Source organism: Odocoileus virginianus, chromosome 17, assembly GCF_023699985.2.
Source record: "Odocoileus virginianus isolate 20LAN1187 ecotype Illinois chromosome 17, Ovbor_1.2, whole genome shotgun sequence".
In the NCBI taxonomy this organism is placed as follows: domain Eukaryota; kingdom Metazoa; phylum Chordata; class Mammalia; order Artiodactyla; family Cervidae; genus Odocoileus; species Odocoileus virginianus.
In genome coordinates this window covers 58,037,606-58,045,047 of record NC_069690.1, presented here as the reverse complement: position 1 = coordinate 58,045,047, position 7,442 = coordinate 58,037,606, and positions in this window count along the sequence as shown.

Genomic DNA, 7,442 nt, shown 5'->3' with positions numbered 1-7,442 from the left:
TGTGCGTGTGTTCAGTCCTGTCCGACTCTCTGTGACCCCGGACCACCCCACCAGGCCCCTCTGTCCATGGGGTTCTCCAGGCAAGAACACTGGAGTGGGTTGCCATTTCCTTCTCCAGGGGATCTTCCCCACCCATGGATTGAACCCAGGTCTCCTGCACTGCAGGCGGATTCTTTCCGGTCTGAGCCACCAGAGCAGCCCATATATATATATATATATATGACTGTTATGACTGTTTAAAAAAACTGGCATTTCTCACACTGCAGTGGGCACGGAGCAAGAATTAAATTTGAGCCTAATTTAATTCCAAGTACATTACATACTGAATTATATATTTTCCTGTTTGATCTAAACAGCATTCGACATTTAAGAAATTAGAATTGCTATACCTGCGCTTCTAAATTGAACAAAACAGGCATCACTGAACTGACTTTTTTAAAGAACCACGAGAGTTTTTCTCCTGAAATAGCACATTCTTCTGTGTGAAGAACTGGAATTTTTACTCTATACCCTGCCCTCTCATCACTCTGCTCAAATTAGCAGTTCAGTTCCTCAACTCAGAGGTTTGCTGCTGCTGTTGTTTCTATTTACGGCATATGAAAACCAGTACTGATGCTATACAAATAACACTAAGACACAAACTCAAAGCTCATAAGAAAAACTTTCTGTGTGCACTTAGCTGCTTAAGCTGTGTCTGACTTTTTGAGACCCCCATGGACTGTAGTCCGCCAGGTTCCTCTGTCCGTGGGATTCTCCAGGCAAGAATACTGGAGTGGGTTGTCATTCCCTTCTCAGGAGATCTTCCCCACCCAGGGATCGAACCCAGGTCTCCTGCATTGCAAGCAGATTCCTTACTATCTGAACCACTAAGATACAAATACAAAGCTCTTAAGAAAAACCTTCTGAGCTGAGGGCATCTCTAGCTGGGTTTTCTATACAAAAGTCCCTTAAGATTGACTTTCGAAATATCCTTTGACATTGGATCACTCTCTTTCACTCAGTTGGTCAACCCGAGTGAATGTGAGAGTGAATGTGATTTTCTCTTTTCTTTGTTGGATTATCAGCTCTGCAGGCCACCCTTCCACAGAAATTCAAACAGCTTTGAGAGGGCCCAGTGGGGCAGAACTGCCCTTGAAATGCTAAAATGGGGAAAACAGCTTGAGAATGTTATGAAGCTCGACTGACGTGAAAGATATTTTCATCTGCACTCACTTGGTGCCAACTCCAGGCAAAGTCAGGGAAACAGGGCACAGTGTACTGTAAGGTAATCCTGGGTGGAACAGGTGAGTTACAAATGCAGAATGGAAAAGTGAGTCAGACTCAAGTCACACCATCGTGAATCCATCCTCAAGAAAAACTGTCTGTGGCAAGAACTGGCAACTTTCTGCTCCTACTTAATAGCAAACTATTTAATAGTAAACTAACTTAGGCTGTGAAGGCCTGCATTCCGTGCGGAGTATGCTATGATGTTCTCAGCATAGAAGTAGGCGAAGAGCGAATTTAGTTCTCAGTTCCCATCTCTTAAGTTGCTGATTTTTACTGTAAGCCGCAGGAAAGGCAATTATTGTACAGGGAACATTAACACCTGAAGAAGAGAGAGCTCTGCTAGTCAGGGCTTTGTTTAAAAGCTGGTAAAAAGTGACTGAGGAAGAGGGTAGTTTTTGTGAGACAGGCTTTCTATGTTACTCTTTACTAACACAAAGGCATCTTTTGTTGCAAAATAGGTCAAGGCTTTACATTGAAGAAAGCCTGTGTGTGTGCGCGTGTGTGCTCAGTCGTGCCCGACTCTTTGTGACCCTGTGGACCGCAGGCCCCCAGGCTCTTCTGTCCATGGGATTCTCCAGGCAGGAACACTGGAGGGGGTTGCCATTCCCTTCTCCAGGGGATCTTCCCGACCCAGGGATCGAACCTGTGTCTACATAAATCTAATTTATTCAGCTGGGGCTGCTGAATGGAACACACAACCAGCCTTTTTTTTTTTTTTTTGGTTCTCATCTAACATGTTATGCTTTGCCTTATTTATGACATGGGGATCCTCCAATTTTCTAAACACGGTTGAATTTCAAGCTTCAGTGGAAATAAAAACGCACCTGATTTACTACAGCTGGAGGAAACTCTTCCTGCTCCTATCCTTAAGCTGGACGAGGTCCCTTCTGAAATTAAAGTTTCATCAGGATGACCAAAAATTCGGCATGAAACTAAAGTGTGACGTTTGCTCTCCTGCACCGGTTTCTCTTTGATCTGATGCCTCTGTTCCTCATCTCTTCCTACAGCACATTCAGAAATAAGTTTTACGTATTTGCATTGGCAAGTGATAATTGCAAATACTCCAAAATTATTTTATGTTTTACCCTTGCATAATAAATACCATCATGCTTTCATTTTTCAAGAAAAGGGTGGTTTTGTTCTGAAGCAATAATCTATAGGCTTTTTGGTCTGTGAGTTACTTTACACTTTTAGGACTGTGTGGGTACCCTAAAGAACTTCTGTCTCTTTGAGTTATAACAATCAAGTCTTAATGTTTTGAAAACTGAAATACTGAAAAGTTATTTGATTGGTTTGAAGATAGCAATAATGAACACATTGCATATTTACATTAACATCATGCTAGTTTAATGAGCATTATTTTGATATTATACCCTAAGAAATGTATAGCTGGCTCATTGGAAAAGACACTGATGCTGGGAAAGTTGAGAGCTGGAGGAGAAGGGGGTGGCAGAGGATGAGACGGTTGGATGGCATCACCAACTCGAGGGACATGAGTTTGAGCAGGCTCCGGGAGATGCTGAGGGACTGGGAAGCCTGGCGTGCTGCAGTCCACAGGGTCACAGAGTCAGACACGAGTTAGTGACTGAACAACAAGAAACTACTATCCTAAAATGTCATTTTGTTCCAGAGTATAATGAAGCACTAAACTTTGAAAGTGAATTTATCTGCTTTATTATACCTGAGTCTCAATAAAAGCTACGAAATGTTAAAAACCATAACAACATTGTCTCAGTTCTGACGGGCCGGCTTCTCTGCGTTACCCATCACCTTCACCTACAATATCAGAGTTTTTGTTTACCTGATGTGTAGTCTGCCATGGACTGAGCCTGGTGGGCTACAGTCCACGGGTTCGCAAAGAGTCGGACACGACTGAGCAGCTAAACTCACCTGGTACACACGCAATCCACCTACAAAGCAGAGTCTGTGTCTAACAGAAATGCTTTTCTTCATTTTTAATGACTTTATTATGGACTCATCACTCAAGAAAAAGAAACACAAAGATCCTCGATTACAAAAGAGCTAAGGTTCTATACACAATGCTATGTCCATGCTTTTTAAAAATGTATTTAGTTATTTAATAAAAAACAGAAATGAGTTTCCCACATACTATGTTTTTGAGGGGCCACTTCCTAGTTCAGAGATGGCCATTTTTTTATTGCTTTTTTTTTCTTTTTTTTTTTTTTTAGGTCACACTGCATGGCTTGCAGGGTCTTAGTTCCCCAACCAGGAGTTGAACCTGGGACATGCAGAGAAAGCGCAGAGTCCTAACCAGTGGATGGCCAGGGAATTCCCCTCTGTGCTTATTTTTAAATGTGATATTGTCCCATTGATTAAATAGCTTCTCAGGCTCCCATTATTCTATCTTAATTAAATCCTCAAATTTCTTTTGACAACATTTTTAACGGCCTTCCCACACCTGGATATGAAATATATAGATTAAAAAAAATGTCAGGCTATCTTTTATAATAAAATTATCTTTGACATTTCCTACAGGGCCTCTGGAAAAGCACAAAGGTCTATTACTTTATGAAAAGAGATGCTAGAAATAATTCCATTAAGTTTGTTTGATGTGTTACAATAGGAAGAGTTGCACAGGAATATTTCTCAAAGTAGAAGTGTGCAGAGCCTAGCCTAGGTTAAATATGTCTAAGTATACTCTTTTTTTTTTTTTTTTTTTACATTTTTATTAGTTGGAGGCTAATTACTTTACATCATTACAGTAGTTTTTGTTATACATTGATATGAATTAGCCTAAGTATACTCTTATAAATATTTCTAAAATCAAATGGTTTACAGTTAAAACAAACAAAAAAAGGCCTGGAAATTTGTTAACACCTTTGCTGATCATGTTTTACACAAAGAGTGAAAACAGACAATCAAAATTCTCAAGAAATAATAATTTAATGTTCCCTGATAGAGAAATCCAGTACTTTTCATTATAATACTATGGTTCAGTTCAGTTCAGTTGCTCAGTCGTGTCCAACTCTTTGCAACCCCATGAACTGCAGCATGCCAGGCCTCCCTGTCCATCACCAACTCCCGGAGTCCACCCAAACTCATGTCCATTGAGTTGGTAATGCTATCCAGCCATCTCATCATCTGTTGTCCCCTTCTCCTCCTGCCCTCAATCTTTCCCAGCACCAGGGTCTTTTCAAATGAGTCAGCTCTTCGCATCAGGTGGCTAAAGTATTGGAATATTATGGTGACAGTAATGAATGATGACTATGGCTTGGATCAAAGCGGTGTGGAGGTGGTGACAAAAGTCAGTTTTGGATAAGTGCTGAAGGTTGAGCCTACAGCTTCGTTCATGGACTGGATCTTCATTCCTGAGGAAAAGAGGGGCTATATGATCTCTGCCAGCTAAACATGGAACTCAGAAGGTCTCTGCATTTACTGAATTATTAATACTAACTCAGGACTTCAAAGTCATTTTTCTCTTCTCTAGAATTAATCCCAGTTTCATGTAACCTCTATAGTCTAAGTCCTTAAGTCCCCATTAGCAATTTTAACAGCTTTTCTACAGACCCAAAGTGTTCAATATGACATTCAGACGGTGGCCTCGAAAACTCATCCTGGTCCTGGAAGGAAAACCAATCAGAATGGCAAGGACAGAGACAAGATTTCACAGCAGCCCCTCCTACAATTCTGATTTTCCCAAGATGGACCTGAAGAGAAAAATCTCATTATGTTGGGAAACTCTGTGCCCTTGCCAGCACAGTGATTTTTTTTTTTTTTTTTTAGCCAAGCATGTACTCATCCAGGACAGAAGATCTCTATTCCAAAGAGAGATTGCAACACCCTTTTTCCTTGTTCACCAGATGTGCTCCAGCTTTTAGGTCATGTAATAGCTAAACAATCTTTCTCTGACACTGCTGCTGACTGATTAGTCACTACTTTGATCAGAGGAATGCTTTTTCCAAGTCAGAGGGAATGGTTTTGGAATACGGACATAGAATAAGTCCAAGAAACACAGTTCCATGGCTCAAAAGCCTTCACTTATTCCCCACAACAGTAAGTTATCATATCTGTTTACTTACTGTTATACGGGCAGGTAGATCTCATTTTATTGTGCTACCCAGATACTGCTTTTTGTTTTTTTTCTTTACAAATTGGAAGGTTTGAGGCAAATCAGCATCCATCGAGTCGATTGGTGCCATTTTTTCCAACAGCAATATTTAAAATTAAGTTATCTATATTACATATCATATCTAGATAAATTATCTATTTTTTTAAAATGTAATGCTATTGCACGCTTAACAGACAACAGTATCGTGTAAACATAGCTTTTATTTTTAGATTAATTTGTGCTTTTATTTGCCACTATAATTTAACTGCAAACATTTTTGATGTAAAAAATACATTTAACATCACAATCCAACGAGTGAAAGTGAAAGTCACTCAGTCGTGTCTGATTCTTTGCGACTCCATTGACGATACAGTCCATGAAACCATTCAGCCAGAATACTGGAGTGGGTAGCCTTTCCCTTCTTCAGGGGATCTTCCCAACCCAGGGAAAGAACCCGGGTCTCCCGCATTGCAGGTGGATTCTTTTCCAGCTGAGCCACCAGGGAAGCCCAAGAATACTGGGGTGGGGAGCCTGTCCCCTCTCCAGGGGATCTTCCCAACCCAGGAATTGAACCAGGGTCTCCTGCATCGCAGGCGGATTCTTTACCAACTGAGCCACCAGTTCAGTTTGGTCACTCAGTCGTGTCCGACTCTTTGCGACCCCATGAACCACAGCACGCCAGGCCTCCCTGTCCATCACCAACTCCCCGAGTCCACCCAAACCCATGTCCATCGAGTCGGTGATGCCATCCATCCATCTCATCCTGTCGTCCCCTTCTCCTCCTGCCCCCAATCCCTCCCAGCATCAGGGTCTTTTCCAATGAGTCAGCTCTTCGCATCAGGAGGCCAAAGTACTGGAGTTTCAGCTTCAGCATCAGTCCTTCCAATGAACACCCAGGACTGATCTCCTTCAGGATGGACTGGTTGGATCTCCTTGCAGTCCAAGGGACTCTCAAGAGTCTTCTCCAACACCATGGTTCAAAAGCATCAATTCTTTGGGTCTCAGCTTTCTTTATAGTCCAACTCTCACATCTGTACATGACCACTGGAGGTCAGGAAACAACAGTTTTCTGAATGTTGAGCTTTGAGCCAACTTTTTCACTCTCCTCTTTTACTTTCATCAAAACCGAACATGACTTGACTTTTCATTTAAATATTGTAGCACTCAGGTTGGTTTTCTGTTGCATTAAATGTCAGGCACACGTTAATTTACCAAATCAGTGTTCAAGTCTGTAACTGAAGTGATCTCTTTGATCATGTGGCCTTAAGGTAGGGGAATATCCTGACTTAATTAAAAAGAGGACTTCAGGTGATGAGTATGTCTTTTTCAGAGAATATCTCCTTGCAGATAGAGCAAATCAAAAACAACAACAATAATCAATTTAGTGAAATTTTAAGGTTAGAGGAAATTTTTGTATTTTTTAAATGAATATACCATTCGTGTCATTAGGCAATGTGAGTTCATTACATTTGCTCTGATGGGATAAAATAAGTTTTCTGACACCAACATAGCCCTTGATTTTATCCTGAACTACAATCTTAGGGAATTTTCATAACTGATAACTGCTTCAGTTTATTTTTATCATAGTGAAACTGAGTCCCCCTAAAACAGTGTTCCCCTGCCAAGTTTACGATTAACCTCTTTATCCAAAACTGTATTCCTTTTCTTGTTGTACCTAGCTCCCCTCAGGATTGAGGAGTAGCAAAGAAAGAGGGGGATTAAAATCGAGCAAGACCCTGCAGGGCCTTCCTGGGTACAAAGCCCCTCAGGTACCCCACTTCTTGTTTGCAGAAAGAGCTGTTGGTCTCCTAGGCCTTCTGAGCTCCTCCAAGGAGCAGACTGGGGCGGTTAGTAATCAGGGAGGCAAGGGAACGAAGAAACGAGGAAAAGCAGTCGGGGAGCAAAGGGCGTGACAGCTTAGGCAACAGTTCAGGGATGGGACATCCCCGGGGGTGCGCTGGCTAAGAACCCCCTGCCAACGCTGGGGACGTGGGTTCGATCCCTGGTCCGGGAAGACCCCATATGTCACAGAGCAACTGAGCCGGTGAGCCACAGCTACTGAGCCTGTTCTCTAGAGCCCGGGAACCGTGACCCCTGAGCCCTGGGC